Raw genomic sequence first — 19,529 nt, 5'->3', positions numbered from 1 at the left:
AACATGCCTCTCCTGGGGCTGAGGGCTAAATAACAGAGGGAAACCATACAAGCTCCCGGGTCCTTTCACCGAGAATTCAATCTTGGGTGTACATACCAGCCTAGTGAATTTGGACAAGTAACTTTATCTCCTGCTGAAATTATCTTTCCTCAGCTTGAACATGAAGGGGCTACAAGGTATTTCAAGTGTATCTATAAGATTTTATTTATTTCTATTTTTCTGGAACAAATTTGCCTTATGATGAGACAGTTAACATTAGCTCTTCTGGGCAATGATTACATATGTGATATTGTATTGCTTTCTGCCCTTTTCTCTATGTTTGAAATATCTCATTAAAAAAAGAATAAAGAGGATGAATAAACAGCATGACAACTGATAAACAGTCACTTCTGGAGAGAAGGCTGAAGTGAACTTTAAATCAGATATCAAACATAAAACAGGTAACACATAGTAGGCACCTCTCAAATATTAGCTGCCTTATCCTCTTAGACAATTATTTTTTCCTCAATATACCATTATCTTCTGGCTCACCATTATCAATCTTTGACTTGCTAGGAAAGCAAGTTAGTCAGTAGTGACTGATACAATATTAACTACTACACAGGAAAATCATACAACATTGAAAGCAAATTTTACTTAAAATTTTTAGCAAACTTCTATACTCTCATTTTATATAGTAACTAATAACTAGATTATGTAAAGCTCACATATTTTTCTCAATACTTCTCTGGAAAGATGAAATAAAAACATAGAACATTTTCAATATCCTTGATTAAATGTATGTATATCTATAAAGACCCAAAAGGAAATAAGAAACCTTATTTCTTAATTTAGCTGATTATTTCATTTTAACAATAAATGTATACTTAAATAAATAAAATATTTTTAAAATTTACTGTTAGATTGCTTTCAAACTATGGTTTTTTTACTTCAGTAATTTATTTTAAGCATGTTGGCAAAAAAAATGCAGTTTATGCATTTTGTGTGTGTGTGTGTGTGTGTGTGTGTGTGTGTGTGTGTGTGTGTGCGTGCGCACTCAGTCATGTCTGACTCTGTGACCCTTTGGACTGTGGTCTGCCAGGATCCTCTCTGCATGGAATTTTTCAGGCAAGAATACTGGACTGGGTAGCCATTCCCTTCTCCAGGGGATCTTGCCTACCCAGGAATCAAACCCATGTCTTCTGCATCTCCTGCTCTGCAGGTGGGTTCTTTACCCACTGACCACATTAAAAAAGTCAATGTCAATTAGGAGGAGAAAAGAAAGTTTTCCTTTAAAAGTGGCTAAAATCCTTTGTAAAGATTCAAAAATTAATGAAAGGTTGTTGAAACACGATAAGATCTCATTTCCCCTCTTCTATCATTCTCAATTTAAATTGCCTTTTAAATTACCAGTATCTCACTCAGTTATAAAAATTCAATATTTTTTCTAATAAACAGTTCATGTTATAGACTCCAAATGATAGATGTCTTGGTGACTTAAATATATAATTTAATGTTTAAGTGTGTAAATAAATTACCAGAACAGAAACACAGTGATGAAAGATTGGGTATGACATGTTTTAGGATCCATCCTAATATGCAGGAAGATTGATTCCCTATATTTGTACAAATATACTACTGTTTAAGTTAGATACATAAAGTTACACAATCCCAAAAGGATGTGCACCATACCCAGGCTTTTTTTTTTTCCCCAGCTTTGGGTCTTCACTGGGGAGCATAGGATTAGTCGCCCTGCAGCATGTGGGATCTTCCCAGATCGGGGACCAAGCCTGTGTCCCCTGCATTGGAAAGTGGATTCTTAACCAGGACCACCAGGGAAGTCCCCCCATACCAAATAATAAAGCATTATGGAAGAAGGTGGAACATATGTATCTGGGCATAAAAACAGTGATCTTATCACATGTGACCACATTACAAAATAGGTCTTTTCCCCCCAGTTATAATAAAGACTTGAAAAATGAAATGGTTTACTATACAGGCAAAGAAATAAGATTAGAAACAACATGAGCACTGTAAACTTAGCTTTGACCCTTGTAACCCCAATTAAGATTAGAAAAATATTTCCTTTAATAGTCCACAGCATGATATTGAAAATGCAGTGCAGCTCTGCGTGACAGACAACGTAACGCTCTGAGTGTTACTACCTAGTGAGTTCAGACCAACAGCAGCAGGGAAAACACATCTAAGCTGCCAGAGTTGTCTGTGCTCCATTGGTGGATATCACAATATGTTAGACAGGTGATAAAGGAACTTTCTAGAAGATGGGCAGCCATCAGGCTTCTGAGGCTACGCCATGTGAGGATAATGATGGATTGCAGATCTCAAAAACAAATACTAGCCAGAATTGGAATACGTATTTAACTGCTGAGTATCTGTTAGAAAAAGTCACTGTCCTCATTTGACATGAATACTAGATCTGTGAACCAAGCAAAAAACCTGAAACTTGTTCCTTGGTCCACGTTAGCGGTTACAAAGTGAAACGTCAAGAGAAAGCTGAAATGTTAGCCATAGCTTTTGTTTCATTGGGATGCTTTTCAGCTCAAGGTTTTGTGAATTTTTAAAATAACTTTCATTAATTATCGCAAATAAATGTGACCAAGATTGCAGGACAGTCTTTAAACCATTATTTATCCCTAATCTCCATCTTCCAAAAGACCAGGGGGAAGTTCTTACCGTCTAGCAACAGGCTCTATGCACCTATGTTAGGACTTTGGAGCAGCCCCACCAGCAGCCTGAGTCTCCCAACAAGCCCAGAAAAATACCATTCAGTGACTGAGGAAGACTCAGTGAACCCAAACCATATTTATCACTTGGAGCCTCACTTAGAATGAATGGATTTGTTCTCTACATTTCTTTCATGAAAAGCTAGTCTCTAACAGACTCCTGTGTTCAAATCCCCTTTAGACAACTTTCTGCAACTCCCAGCCAAGGCAGAAATCTCTGGATGCTATTTTTGTCAATATGTTCTTTCTGGCTTATCCAGCCCAGTTCAGCCACACATCTTCCACCATGAAGAAGTTACCTCCCCACGGGCCTTCTGTAGGTCTTCTCTAGCCTTTGTGATATTGTAAGCAAACCCACTTCCGTCTTTGATCACTTCTGAAGATAATCAATCAGCTCTGCTCTTTATCACACTGAAATCAAGATCTCCTGACAACACTAACTTCCAAAGTGTTTTCTATCAGAAGTGGTTTCCTTTTTTTTTTTTTTTTTTGCTTTTTGGAGTCCATTAGCCTACCTCCACTCGTAAAGAAGGCTCCCTTTTTGCAAGTACTTCACACTTACTTATACCATTCTCTTTGTGTCCAGTATTTATCAGTCTGTGGATGGACCCTTTTTCTAACTTTCTTGGTGAAATTTACCACCAAACATCTACAAGCCTTATCACAAAAACCCTCTCCTTCATATCTCCATTGCATTTCTACCCTTCCAAAATACAGATACCTCTTCTACCCTGACTGGTCACTGTATCACATCTTATGATGAAGTTCATCTATTCTAATTCTTTCATGTTTCCTTTTGTTCATCCCTTCTGATCTTCACTCTTTTCCCACTATCACTTCCAGCACTGTATTCTTTTTTTTTAAATTTTTTAAATTTTTAAATCTTTAATTCTTACATGCGTTCCCAAACATGAACCCCGCCTCCCACCTCCTTCCCCATAACATCTCTCTGGGTCATCCCCATGCACCAGCCCCAAGCATGCTGCATCCTGCATCAGACATAGACTGGCGATTCGATTCTTACATGATAGTATACATGTTAGAATGCCATTCTCCCAAATCATCCCACCCTCTCCCTCTCCCTCTGAGTCCAAAAGTCCGTTATAAACATCTGTGTCTATTTTGCTGTCTTGCATACAGGGTCATCATTGCCATCTTTCTAAATTCCATATATATGTGTTAGTATACTGTATTGGTGTTTTTCTTTCTGGCTTACTTCACTCTGTATAATCGGCTCCAGTTTCATCCATCTCATCAGAACTGATTCAAATGAATTCTTTTTAATGGCTGAGTAATACTCCATTGTGTATATGTACCACAGCTTTCTTATCCATTCATCTGCTGATGGACATCTAGGTTGTTTCCATGTCCTGGCTATTATAAACAGTGCTGCAATGAACATTGGGGTACACGTGTCTCTTTCAATTCTGGTTTCCTCGGTGTGTATGCCCAGCAGTGGGATTGCTGGGTCATAAGGTAGTTCTATTTGCAATTTTTAAGGAATCTCCACACTGTTCTCCATAGCGGCTGTACTAGTTTGCATCCCCACCAACAGTGTAGGAGGGTTCCCTTTTCTCCACACCCTCTCCAGCATGTATTGCTTACAGATTTTTGGATCGCAGCCATTCTGACTGGTGTGAAGTGGTACCTCATTGTAGTTTTGATTTGCATTTCTCTGATAATGAGTGATGTTGAGCATCTTTTCATGTGTTTGTTAGCCATCCGTATGTCTTCTTTGGAGAAATGTCTATTTAGTTCTTTGGCCCATTTTTTGATTGGGTCGTTTATTTTTCTGGAATTGAGCTGCATGAGTTGCTTGTATATTTTTGAGATTAGCTGTTTGTCAGTTGCTTCATTTGCTATTGTTTTCTCCCATTCAGAAGGCTGTCTTTTCACCTTGCTTATATTTTCAAAAATATGGAACGCTTCACAAATTTGCGTGTCATCCTCGCGCAGGGGCCATGCTAATCTTCTCTGTATCGTTCCAATTTTAGTATATGTGCTGCCGAAGCGAGCACCAGCACTGTATTCTTTTCCTATTTTTTTTCCATCTTATAGCCTCACATGCTAGACCAATTTACTTTCTTCCTTATTTAGTATAGATTCTAGAGTTCCATTTCACAACCATATTCACAATAGCACTCTTAAATCTCTCATCCTTGGTCTCGAGAAGTCCCACCTTGTGAAATCCAAACCCTCTTTTCCACTACAGCATTCTTCCCAATAATAACAAAGTCATATTTTTGAATACTTGTATATTTCCTCACCTTGCCTTATAATTTTGATTATGCTTGATCATTCGATTGAGGGTTTAAAAAACATGGAGGTAGCTTAGTATTACCCTCCTCCCGCAAAAACAAAACACAGTAGCTTATCCTTTACCTGTACTGGGAACAAGATCACACAGATAAATTTAAAGTTCAAATGTAGTCACTTCAACAAACCTTTGCTAAACACAAAATATACTCCTGACCTTAAGGAATGTGCTATATTTGGGGGAAAGTAGACATATAAGCAAATTTCAATATTACACAGCAATGCCATAAGTGATTTATATCAGCATGCTGCTGCTGCTGCGGCTAAGTCGCTTCAGTCGTGTCCGACTCTGTGCGACCCCATAGACGGCAGCCCACCAGGCTCCCCGTCCCTGGGATTCTCAAGGCAAGAACACTGAAGTGGGTTGCCATTTCCTTCTCCAATGCATGAAAGTGAAAAGTGAAAGGGAAGTCGCTCAGTCATGTCTGACTCTTTGCGACCCCATGGACTGCAGCCTACTGGGCTCCTTGGTCCATGGGATCTTCCGGGCAAGAGTACTGGAGTGGGGTGCCATTGCCTTCTCATACAGGAACACAAAGGAAGTATTAAATGCCTCTCTGAGGGCAGGAGAATGAGGGAATACAACTAGAGGCATAAGGAGTTTGAGGTGAATCTCAAAAAGTCTTTAGAAAGAGTCATCTAGGAAAGAAAGATGAAAGTAGATGTTCTAGAAAGAGAAAACAGCATATTGTGTAAAAGATGATGAAAGCAACTAGACACTAGCAAATAGGGTGGCCATATGTCCTGTCACCTTTTGAACCTGCATTCCCAACACAGGAATTAGTAATGCCCTCATTTATTCTCAAAAGGTGCCTGTTTCAACAATTAATTAAATCATATTAAGTGCATTCAAAGAAAAAATCTAAATTTTTTAGTTTGGGAATGCTATTCAAGACTTCATACAGTTTGGGGTCCCTATCTTACAGTTTTTGGAAATCCCTGAAGAGGTATCAGCAGAAATGTTGCCTGGATGGATTTATGTTATGATACATTTCTCCCATGGCTATATGAACAAGGAATTTAAATGGAGAGAAAATTAGAGGGAAGGAAACCAGTGAGAAAGCTGTAACAAGGGTCCAGTGAAAGCTGGTGATGATTTCAATTAGTGCAATCATACTAAAATTGATAAGAAGGGAAGGACTTGAGAAATAGCATAGAAAACAGCATATTCTGGTGATGAATTGAACACATTAGCTAACGATATTGGGGAAATACCAGGGAAGCAAGAGGTTAAGGGAACCGATATGAGTTCAGAATCTGACAGGTACAGGGTGAGTTGCTAACTGAATATCAAGTGGAATAGACAGGAAAGGGTCTAAATTTTAAGGGAGAGTTTGGGAATGGAGATTAAGCTTAAAGAAGCATGAATATGTTCTTGACAGCTAAAATTCTGAAATTACCCGAAGTTTCCCCAAGCAATTTTAAAAGTCTTAAAAAAAAATCAAAGTGTCTTTGAAGACCTAGAGAAGCTATCCTTTAAAAAAATTAATTTCTATTGGAGTATAGTTGCTTTACAAAGTTTTATTAGTCTTTACTGCATAGCAAAATGAATAGACACATACATACATATCTGCGTGTTAAGTTGCTTCAGTCGTGTCTGACTCCTTGCAACCCTATGAACTGTAGCCTGCAGGCTCTTTTGTCCATGGGATCCTCCAGGTAAGAACACTGGAGTGGGCTGTTATGCTCTCCGCCATCGGATCTTCCTGACCCAGGGATCGAACCTGCGGCTCCTGCGACTCCTGCACTGCAGGCAAGTTCTTTACCATTGAGCCACCAGGAACGCCCATCTATACATATCTTCCCTCGCTTTTGAACTTCCTTCCATTCAGGTCACTACAGTGCATTAAGTAGAATTCCCTGTGCTATCCATCTTGTTCTATTGATGTATCTGTCTCTTTGCACTGGTCTTCATGTCTACATTATAATTTCTCTGAGGACTCAGACTATGCTCTTTCATTTCTATATCCCTCATATCTCTTAGCATTGTATATTGCTCTTAGCAAAGAGCAATCACTCAGTAAATGTTTACTAAATTAAAAGGTCCTCAATAGACCAGAATACTGTTTCAGTCCAAGGAGGACATCTAATGACTGGATTAAATTTATGTGGATATCTGAGGACAGCAAAATCGCTACATGCTTATGGTCCATTAATAGAGAAGTCTATCTGAGACTAGAACCCAAAGCAGAGGTCAGACTTTCAGGACCCTACTTTTAAAGGTAAAACACCCAACCAAGTAGCTGCCAAAAAGAATCTGTTTAATCACCTCTACTTTCTGAAAGTCAACTCTGTCTCAAGCAATGTGATTCAGATTCAGAAAACTGCAAACTTGGGCTCTGAGCAATAGGAGTTTCCTCAATATATTTCCACTCAATTAAAACCTGGAGTGAACATTCAAAAGAGAGAAACATTTTGTTCACTTTGGGAACAAGACAAATTAAACTCAGATAATCATTTGAATTCAATTAGGAACATTGGAGGCATCATTATTTTCCACTTAGATAACTTCTATGTATAAAAAGGGTTAGATAAAGGGGTTTTTGTCAATGATTTTTTTATCTTGTAATACAAGCCTTAGGAAATGTTACAAGAAATATTTTTCTTTACATTGATATAGAAACTTAAAAAATGGAGAAATCTAAGTGCAAAGGACAAGTTCTACACAATTTCTAATCCTAAATCATAATATCTTAATAAGATGTTTTATAGGAGATTAAAAGGACTTAATTTTATTTTTATTCATTTTTTGCTGAGAGTGTTTCTTTTATTTGACTGAAGACTTGATCTCAGTTGCTCATTCAAACTATCACTTAAATATAATGCAAGCTCTTTATCAGGATTTAAACAGTTTAAATTCTAATAACACTTTATTGGGTTTAAAAATCCAGAAGGATCCAAATACAAGTGTATAACATTTGAAAGCAGAATTTAAAGAGGGTTCTGCTGGGGACAACTCATTTCAGTATCATTCAAAATAGGAAATATTGAGGCTAGACTGCAATATTCTAGAATGTTAATTTCATGCTTTGGAGCATTCAGATAATTTTACAGAGTGTGGCAAAGTGATGAAAGTTCAATGGGTATTGTTATGAAAAAACCCTTCCTTTGGGTCAGAACTCTGCAGAGCAATATGTGATAGAAGATGAATCAAGGGCCACCACAGTGCATCTATTCACATTTATTTATAAAGTTCCAGAAGTCTAAAGCAACAGACCCAGAATATTAATTATACCTCTCAACTAGAGATATTACAATATTGCATATCTCTTATTATTCTATATTCCTCTCTCTCCAGAAGACTAGGAATCTCTTAAGACAAAGACAAAATACTGTTTATACTGAATCTGGGACATGTTGGAGGAAGAGTAAAATATCTGTCAAACTAAGAGAAAGAAATGATTAATTAAAAATAAGCAACCAGTAAATATAATGACATGGGACTGGTACCACATACACCAGACTTGATATCATACCATGAGAGATATAACTATATAGAGTCCCTTTGAAACCTCATACGTGTTTGTCATCTTATTTATTACCCTATTTATTTAAGAAAGTTACAAATGATATTATTTCATAACTGGACTGAGTACTGCTTAGATACATATGTATAGTTAATAAAAATCCATTTTACATTTATTTGTACGAAATAGTATCTTTATCTGTTTAGAGGAAACAGGATTCTCCCTACTTGTATAACTGAAGTTATATATACCCAACATACCAATTTAATAAAATTTGTTAAATAATATGTGTTAATCAACAGAAACACATGCTTTTAAAAAGGGACCTAAACTCTCAGCCCTGGGAAAAACTGGCTGTGCATGCTTGTGGCCACTTCCCTGTTCTCAGACATCTAGGTCTCTGGAATAAGGAGTCTGACTCCACTTTTTGATGTCCGATAATGGCTCTTACATCTCACCCCTGCCTCTTCAGCTCAGCCCTACATTTGGGCAAAATGCTAAGAAAGCATAGGTATTCTCTCCTGTGGTGCTGGATGAGAGCCTCAGCCCTCACAGATTCCTCCAAGACACTCTCAGCTTGGGCCTCATCCCCTAAAAGGCCTAAAATCCCCCAGCCAGTCACCTTGCCCTGTTGGCTCCAGAAAATCTCAATTATCTAGGAAATGAATGTTTCATGATCTCCTGGGTGGGGTGTGTATGTGTGTGTGTGTTCATTAATCTCTCTGTTCAAATCAAATTTTGATGGGAGTTCATCTGAATTCCACACAATGGCTCTCATAGTTTAATCATCTAGATATTGGATACTTGGTTCTCCTCTGCTCTTCTCAAGAAAGCCTAAAATAACCCAGGTTCTACTCAGAAGCTAGCCAAAGGGAACCATAGCTTTAATATAGAAAGAACTCAGGGGGGGTGCAGAAGTGATATTATTATTAGTAGATTTAAAACCACCCACCTGCCTAATTCCCTATTGACTCTGGCATCAACAGTCTTTCTAGAATATGTTCAAACAGCTTTATTAGCAGAGAGTGCTGAGAGGAGCAGGAAATTACTCCTTTTATGCTTGCATTTGATTGGCCTCTTGCAGCGCATTAATATACGGGTATGTGGCACTATTTCCAAAACTAATGTTCAGGAAATTAACATGGACAGGAGAAAATCAAATTTTCAGCATTTAAATAGCACATTTAAATAGAAAAAAATGCCAATTTATGGCTTATTCATAATACAACATTCGTTTAAAATACAGCTATTTATTTACTATGTGCCAAGAACTGTGTTTAGCATTTAATACACATTATTGCATTTATCATTATAAAACTCCTGTAGATGAAACACTATTACTGAGACTTAGCCACAAGCAAAATTTACAATCGTTAAGTACTCATTATATAGTTTCAAATCTACATTAATATAGCTATGAGTTTTCTTGCTTCCTGGTAATTTTTTAAAGCAGAATAGGCCTTTATGAAGTTAATCAACTGGTAAACTTGAAAATGACAAATTTTATTACCCTGTAAGGTAGGGAGACATTATCTGTCACAGTTGATTGATGAATACATACAAATACTGCATGGTATGCTTTACTTACTTCAACTACAATGCCCTGAAGAAACGTACACCGTGAATTTAGATGTAGGAAGACAACTGAATAAATGATTTTAGATACCTTTTCAATAGTCAGTGACTGAAATGTTTGTTGCTGTTGAGTCGCTGAGTCATGGCCGACTCTTTTGCAACCTCATGGACAATCGCCCACCAGGCTCCTGTGTCCATGGTATTTTTCCAGGCAAGAATACTAGAGTGGGCTGCCACTTCCTTTTCCAGGGATCTGCCCAACCCAGGGGTGGAACCCGAGTCTTCTGCACTGGCAGGTGGGTTCTTTACCACCGAGCCACCAGGGAAGTCCAATGACTGAACTACGTCCAAGTAAATATTCTGGGAACTGTGAGGAAGTAGAAAGAGGTATAACTCATGATGTTGACTTCAACATGTTTAAGGTATACCTGAGAAAATAGTATATGACTTCGTAGTTTGTCTAGTTTTAAATAATTTGAAGTGTTAATTCATTTCATTAGTATGAATGGCTAGATATGACATGTAAAATTTTAAAGTACTAGTCTTTTAAGTTTTATTTTAAAATTTCTTTTGTCCAGAGTTAGTATCTACACTGGAGAAGGCAACAGTACCCCACCCCAATACTCTTGCCTGGAAAATCCCATGGACGGAGGAGCCTGGTAGGCTGCAGTCCATGGAGTCTCTACGAGTTGGACACGGCTGAGCAACTTCACTTTCACTTTTCACTTTCATGCGTTGGAACACCCCACTTCAGTGTTCTTGCCTGGAGAATCCCAGGGTTGGGGGAACCTGGTGGGCTGTCGTCTCTGGGGTCGCACAGAGTCAGACATGACTGAAGCAACTTAGCAGCAGCAGCAGCAGCAGTATCTACATTGACACCCTCTGCCTTTAGAAATGTGTTTGTTTAAAACAGCTTATTGTCTAAGAATCCATCATTTTAAAGATAATTATGCATAATAAATAGGTATATAATTTAAGTGGAAAACAGCAGGGGGAGCTCAAAGACAGGTTGGCCAAATTAAAGGTTGACTTCAAGAGTCCTGAAAAAATATTCTGAATATTGGAGAGAAGAAAGAGGAAGTTAAGTACAGAGATGCTCACTGAAGTAATTCTGAGTAAAATAGGGAATTAACTACACAGAGGAACACTTTTCACTAGGGAAAACTTCAAAAGACTTGATAAAAAAGGCCAAGACAAAAAAAACTTTAACATGCACAAAACCACTAGACATCAGGAAAATGCAAATTTAAAACTATGACATCCAGTATACCATCAGAATAGCTAAAATGAAAAAAGACATACTAACAGGAGTTGGCAAAATTGTGGAGCAAACAGAAAGCTGAGACAGTACTGACTGAAATCTAAATTGCCAAAACTAAAAAAAAAAAAAAATAGATAAATTGCCAAAACTACTTGGGAAAACTGTTCAGTATCTTCTAAACTGAAAAAAACTCATGCCTCATGACCAAGCAATTTCACTTCTGTCTATATATCCAACCCAAATGTATATGGCATAAATGCAAGAAGACAGGTATAATAAAGTTCATAGCAGTAGGATTTGTAATAACTTTAAACAACGCAACAACTGTTTGCCAATAAGAAAATGGATAAATGATTTATGGCATATTTGTATGAGATAAACATGAAATACAGCTACATATATAAAGGCAGATGAATGTCCCAAATATAATGTTGAGAAAAAGAATCTAAACTGTATGTGAGAAGCCAGACATTGAAGGGTACATTATCTCTTTATATACATTCTTTTTTTTAAATGTTCCTTTCCATTATTGTTTATCACAGGATACTGAATATAGTTCTCTGTGCTGTAGTAGGACCTGTGTCTACCCATTCTAAACGTAATAGTTTGCGCGCACCAACTCCCAGTCCATTCCTCTCCCTCTCTCATTCCCCTTAACAACCACAACCCTGTTCTCTATGTCTATGAGTCTGTTTCTATTTTGTAGGTAGATTCCTTTGTGTCGTATTTTAGATTTCACGTGTGAGTGATTTCATATGGTATTTGTCTTCAGTGAATAGTGGCATGTATGGTGTTTGAAAGCAGAGTAGTTACTCCTGGGTGGCAGTATCTGAAACGGGAAGGCACAAAAGCATCTCCTGCAATTCAGCAATGGTCTGTTTTTGATCTACTTTCTGGTTACATGAATAAGTTCATTTCATGAAAATTCATCATACTATACAGTTAGGCTTGTGTGTTTTTCTCCATAACATAATTCATCAAAATTTGCTCTAAATAGTATACTGGATGATGGTTTTAAATTATTCAATTAAAAGTTATCATTTTAGGCCTGAATTTAAGAAAGCATGGTTCCACAGAGATAAGCACTGCAGATGACGTCTATCTTGAAGGCACCTACCAATGCTTTGCATGCTGAGAAAGAAGCAAAGTTGGGCACCTAAACAGAGAAGGAAGTCACATTCAGTCTCCCCTGAAGTCTTACACCCAAAAGTCAATGCCCAGAGAGTGTACTAGAGAAAACCCTCCTGCAGAGTAAGACTTGCTTTGCTTCCAGATAGCAACTATTTTTAAAGATTATTTTGAAAATTTCTAATCACAAGTGCATACTCAAATGGGTTGAGTATTTGACCTGGAAGTTGAACATCTAGGTTAAAGTAGATCGATGGTTGATAGATCGTGCAGTTCCTTGGAGCAAGCAAGTCCCTTCTGGATAAAATAAACAGTAAACACAAATCATTTCCACATATAAGATACTAAGGAACATCACAGAAAAATCACTGAATGCATGAAAAAGTAAATTCCCAAGAAAAACAATCAACAGAAATAATGAACTGTAGAAATAGACCACAAAAATTATAGATAGTAGAATTACCAAATAAATAATATATTGAACCTATTTAAGGAAAGATAAGGAATGATAGAAAATTCAGCAGATGAGCAACAGACCATTAAAAACTTGCCAGGCATATTTAAAATAAAAACAAACAAATGTTCACATTGAACATCTAATAACTGGAATTAGAAACTCAATAAACAGATTAAGAAACAAATTAGACACAGTTGAAGGTTGAATACCTTCAAAAAATATTTAAATGAAACATTCAGAATGTAATAGAGAAGTAAGAGAGACACAAAATACGAAAGAGAAGTTAAGAGAAATGAACAACAGAATAAGAAGGTCAACATAATAGAGTTTCACAGGAAAATGAAAAGAAATGGTAATGAGACAATCTTTGAAATGATAATAGCTAAGAATTGTCAAACTTGACAAAAGACAGCAATATTCACATAGGAAGGCCAGTGAATCTTAAGCAAGGCAAATTTATTTAAAAAAACCAACATCTGGACCCATTAGAGTGAAACTGCACAACGAAGATAAAAAGAATTTAACAGCACCCACACAGGAGAGACAGATCAAAAGAACACTGATCAGACTGAAAGTTGGTTTCTTAAGGGATGATTTAATACTGACTTTAAAGTGCTGAGAGAAAAACCTGCCAACCTAGAAATACTGACACAGCAAACCTAGCTTTCAAGTACAAGTGCAAAACAAAATTTTAAGAAAATCGAGCGTTAGAATTTCTACTATTGGGCACTAAAGGAACTTGAGTCAAACTAATGTCTAAAATGTGAAGAAAACTAAGCTCCATTTTTCTCATATCACTGAAGAGGAGGGGAAAATATTGTTTAATTTTAGCCTTTACTAAGGTAAATTTTCCAGGGTTGTTACTAAAGCAACAGAGAATAAAACTTTAAAACTAGAAGGAAAGAATACAATGAGAATAGGGAGGAAATCACTTTGATCCTAAATGATACAAGGAAAGAAAAGAAGCAAAAAGAAAGCACACACGAAAACAGGATAAAGAGGAAGTCTAAAATAGTATTTTTGAATATAATTACAATCAATTAAATGTTCATGAATAAACTAATATGTCCCATTAAAGTAAGTTTCTGCAAATGTCAGAGAATAGGTATAATGCAAATAATTTCTCTGATAACAATGGAACGAAGAAATAACAACATATATCATGTGTTTTATAGTATGAAGGTGAAAGTCAAAGTTGCTCAGTCATGTCCAACTCTTTGCGACCCCATGGAGTGTATAGTTCATGGAATTCCCCAGGCCAGAATACTGGAGTGGATAGCCTTTCCCTTCTCTGGGGGATCTTCCGAACCCAGGAATCAAACCAGGGTCTCCTGCATTGCAGGTGGATTCTTGACCAACTGAGTTATGAGGGAAGCCCCGTTTTGTAGTATAATAGATAATAATGTATATAAATACAAAAAAACTCTTTGGAGAAAAAAATTAAAGAATGTCTAAGTAGCACTTGAGTCAGAGAAGATATTATAACAAAATTAAGGAAATACTTTTGGTAGTAAATATACAGTGTATCAAATATTTGAGATGCAGCTAAAGTAGTAAAATTGAATAAACATATTGCAAAGTAATTCACAGAGATTTATTTTAAAACATTTAAAAAAAAAGAGAAAAATGAAACCAAAGAAAGTCAAAGAAAGAAAATAACGGGAGCACAGATACTGATAAAAGATAACACAACTATAGAAATTTTAAAAATGAACTACATTGAGGTATCAACTCACAGCAGTCAGAATGGTCATCATCAAAAAATCTACAAATAATAAATGCTGGAAAGGGTATAGAGTGAAGGGAACACTCTTGCACTGTTGGTGAGAATATTGGTACAGCCCTATGGAGAATAGTACAGAGGTTCCTTTAAAAACTAAAAATTGTTATCAATGGCAACCCAGTCCAGTACTCTTGCCTAGAGAATCCTGTGGACAGAGGAGCCTGGTGGGCTGCTGTCCATGGGGTCGCACAGAGTCAGACACAACTGAAGCGATTTAGCGTGCATGCATGCATTGAAGAAGGAAATGGCAACCCACTCTAGTATTCTTGCCTGGAGAATCCCAGGGACAGAGGAGCCTGGTTGGCTGCCATCTATGGGGGCACACAGAGTTGGACACGACTGAAGCGACTTAGCAGCAGCATGATCCAGCAATCCCATTCTTGGGATATCCAAAAAAGATGAAGACTCTAATTTGAAAAGATATATGCACCCCAATGTTGATAGCAGCACTCTGTATAGTAGCCAAAGCATGGAAACAGCCTAAGTATTTTTCAACAAAGGAATGGATAAAGAAGACTTGATACACATATTTAAAATAAAATTAAATTATGAGTTAACAAATAGGTCTTAATAAACAGCACCTTTTTGGTTACAGAATGGCAGGAGATTATGATTGTGAAATTTAACTTGGTGATTCCACCACTTAGAATTTAGTCTAATTAAAATTAAGAAGAAAACGTCAAAAGGTATTTCTAGTACCATTTTAATAGCAGTAAATGAAGAAAAATCCTTGAACATAAAAAACACAGACATTTAAAAATCAAGTCAGAATATTATCTGGCAATCAAAATGATGTAAGTGAAGACTGCATCAGACAACTGAAAAGCATTAAAAGAATACTGTTAGGTTTAAAAAGTAGGACAAAACATAATATATAATTATTATGGTAGCTTTATAAAGTATGTATACTAATGGACAACATTTGGAAGGGAAAGAAGAAATGAAAATTGTATCTTAGTGACAGAATTATGGCTAAGCCATTTGCTGCGATTCACGGGGTCGCAAAGAGTCGGACACGACTGAGCGCACGGCTGAGCGACTGAACTGAACTGAACTGAAACAAATTTGAGGACTTTTTTAAAATTTTACTTTTATCTGTTGATTAACATTCATGATTGTAGCACGGACAGGTCATTAGTTATTATTTTTGTGAATTAATAGGAAATTTATAAAACTAAAAAGATTTACAAAATTCTTTCATAGGAGAACTAAAAGTGCAGTAATTATCTTCCTTTCCAATTCTGCTTAAATATGAAAATGAATAGCAATTTTCAGATATGTAGAAAAGCACAAGTTACTAGGATGTATGGCTTTACATCCTAGCACTGCACAAATAGTGCCCGTTTAACTCAGCTTCCTTAGATGATATAGCAACAGGCCAAGTTATAACCAGTAGGATAATGTAACTTTGGAAACTTTCCCACTTTATATTCTTAGTAGCAATAAAGAAACATTTGGATTTCTGTTCCATGGGCTCCGCACTCTATGAGGTATTCCTTTTTTTTTTTTTTTAGGGCAAATGTAGATGCTAATTTTTAATAATTCAAAATCAATTTATTTACATACTTCTCATTAACATCAAAATTAATTCATATAAATGTTATGTCACAAAATCAAAAGCTCAGCTATTTAAAATTTAAAGACTAAGAAGTGAATATTGGTCAAAATTTTGAGTAAAGAATAGCTTTCTGCATTTTTTACTTGAGGAGTGAAATGTTCTAAAAATTAATGAAAGCTAAGTAGACTCTCTCCTAATGGTAATAAATAATAATGATGATAAGAGTAATAACAATGATGAGATTTGTTTCCATATGTTTACAAAGTTCACAGACTATCATAGAGACCATTCATAAATTCCTGGTTAACAACTTCATTGTAAGCCTGAAACATCTAGAAAAAGGCTGAAAGAAAATACTATATGTTTGATTTTTGAATATAAAGTATAGCTACATCTAGTCAAAGCTATCTATGGTCTTTCCAGTAGTCATGTATGGATGTGAGAGGTGGACCATGAAGAAGGCAGAGCGCCGAAGAATCGATGCTTCAAACTGTGGTGCTGGAGAAGACGCCCGAGAGTCCCTGGGACAGCAAGGAGACCAAACCAGTCAATCCCAAAGGAAACCAGTCCTGAATATTCATTGGAAAGACCGACATTGAAGCCGAAGCTCCAACACCCCGGCCACCCAATAAGAAGAGCCGACTCATGGGAAAAGATCCTGGTGCTGGGAAAGACCGAAGGCAGAAGGAGAAGGGGGCAACAGGAAGAGATGGTCGGATGACACCACCAACCCAATGGACGCGAGCCTGAGCAAACTGACGGAGATAGCGAAGGACAGGGAAGCCTGGCGTGCTGCAGTCCATGGGGCCACAAAGGATCGGACAAAACCTAGCCACTGCACAACACCACCACCAAATCCAAAGTTGTGATTACAATCAGTTGCTTTCAATTCCATGTTCCAGATAAGAAGGAGGAAGAAAACCCTCAACAGACTTTCGCATTTGATTAGTTGAAATGAGTCTGATGTCCATCTTTAGGTCCAAGATTCAAGGGTTAAGTATTTCAGCTTGACAGTCTCCATGAGAAAAGAGAGTTATGGAAAAGTGGGTTTGAATGGATGTTAAATAGCTTCAGTTCACTTCAGTTCAGTCGTTCAGTCGTGTCCGACTCTTTTTGACCCCATGGACTGCAGCACACCAGGCCTCCCCATCCACCACCAACTCCCGGAGCCTACCCAAACTCACGTCCATCGAGTCGGCGATGCCATCCAACCATCCCATCCCCCGTCGTCCTCCTCTCCTCCTACCCTCAACCCTTCCCAACAGCAGGCTCCCCTCCAACGAGTCAGCCCCTCGCATCAGGTAGCCAACGTATTGGAGCTTCAGCTTCAACATCAGTCCCCCCAGTGAACACCCAGGGCTGGTCTCCTCCAGGATGGACGGGCTGGATCTCCCTGCAGCCCAAGGGACTCTCAAGAATCCTCTCCAACACCACAGCTCAAAGACACCAACTCCTCGGCGCTCAGCCTTCTTTTTCTTTTTTTTCTTTTTTTTTCTTTTTACTTTAGTTTTACTTTATTTTACTTTACAATACTGTATTGGTTTTGCTAAGGCTTTGAAAATAAATGGTGATTTGACAACTAAATTAAACTCAAAGATGCAAGATAGTTAGGTTTTCCAGCATAAAAGCAAAACATAAAATGAGTGTGAATGTTTAGATTTTTGACTGTATCCAATATAACAATCTGGTTTGTAAGCTCAACTGCTTATAGTCACATAAAAGCTAAAATTTTAACGATTCAATGTTAAGAGAGAAAAAAAAAGAAAATTAATTTTGGCCATTTAATATCAAATTATAAAACACTCATCTCAAGGAATTCTGAAAATATTTATAGACAATTCCCTTTTGGACCATGTGGTAATATATCTCCTGGAAGAAAACAGGCTAGGTCAGATGATCAAAGATCTCTTGTCTGCCTTTGTCTCCATTAAAGTTATATTTCTCCCTGAGTCAGTAAATTCAACTCATGTGTATATTATCTAACCACTTTTCTGCTAAATCTCAGAACCCCATAAATCTCATAATTTTTATAAAAACATATTCCAAGAAGCCACTATCAATCAGTGAAAATAAGTTTTCAACCAGATCTAATTAAAGAGAAGATGAATAGATGAATGAACACAAGGTAAATGTTTTTGAAATGTCTCTTCAATTTCATTTCAAAAATGTTCAACTCCACTGAACCGGTAAAACCAAAATTGTAGATATGCAGGTGTAGGCTTCATCTTTATTAACACACTTAACATTGGATTTCTCTTTTAAAAGGGACAGAAGTTACAAAGATAGTATGCATTCAGAAAGTAGTTGATATAAGTTAAAACAAGGCATATATGTAAAAAATAAATTAGGTTAATGTTCAAGTGCAGGCAGGGACATTTTCTCGAATAAAATCTTATAAAATAGCAATGTCACTGAACAAACAGATGTGAAACAGTATGAAAGAAAAAGGAAAAGATGACTTCTATGTTTGAATAAATAGAGATACCTAGTCTAAAAAGAAAAACAAGTCAAAGTATAAAATTCAGACAGCTTATTTGACTATATAGTCTAGATTATTTTTGTCATTCTCATATAAACTCATTGGTATAATTTCCAAAGTCTCAATGTGATTTAAAAAAATCAACGATGAATATGAAGGGCAAAATATTTACCTTAAATGATGAGATAAAAATACAGAGGTTTCTCATGCTCATATCTTTTTTTTTTTTAATTTTTAGAAGATAAATTGACTATATTCCCTACATTGGCCATTTCATCAGTATGACTCATTTTGTAATTGGAAGTTTGTACTTCTTAATACCCCTCACTCATACATTTTTAATAATCAGAGACTGCATGGCTATTTAGTTACATTTACTTTTCTACTGGGTGAATTTAATAGTATTATTGTGTTTTCTCTACTAAATCTATCATTACAAAATTGTCTATGGAAATATGCCCAGGAGAATGATCAAAGCTTAGAAATATTTAGCATCTCAGAGTTGGACGCGACTGAAGCGACTGAGCAGCAGCAGCAGCAGACCATATAAATCTTATTCATTCAAATATCTAGAACCATATTAATGAAAGTTTTTAAAAGTGGAGTAAAGACTGATACTGACAAAAATCAATCAACCACATCCTCTAGGTGATGGCCTTCTCAATCTCCAAAGAAAATGGAACATGATGTTAATTATGCATATTTGCAGTTTAATGAGAAAGCACTTAATGATGAACACAATCTTTTCACATTAGGGCTGGTAGGAAGGTGAGAGACTGTTT

General features: G+C 36.8%; 1 protein-coding gene and 1 non-coding gene across 8 annotated transcripts in view; both read right to left on the bottom strand.

The window, feature by feature from the left end:
- The window catches only part of PDE4D (phosphodiesterase 4D), a 1,582,769-nt gene that overhangs the window by 513,079 nt on the left and 1,050,161 nt on the right, over positions 1 to 19,529 (bottom strand). The window lies entirely within an intron of this gene.
- Positions 4,635 to 4,741, bottom strand: LOC114118784 (U6 spliceosomal RNA). The gene has a single exon (XR_003591947.1). It is a non-coding gene; the product is annotated as a U6 spliceosomal RNA (small nuclear RNA).

The sequence above is a fragment of the Ovis aries genome, chromosome 16, assembly GCF_016772045.2.
Source record: "Ovis aries strain OAR_USU_Benz2616 breed Rambouillet chromosome 16, ARS-UI_Ramb_v3.0, whole genome shotgun sequence".
Taxonomy (NCBI): domain Eukaryota; kingdom Metazoa; phylum Chordata; class Mammalia; order Artiodactyla; family Bovidae; genus Ovis; species Ovis aries.
This window is presented reverse-complemented; position numbering and strand designations above follow the sequence as displayed.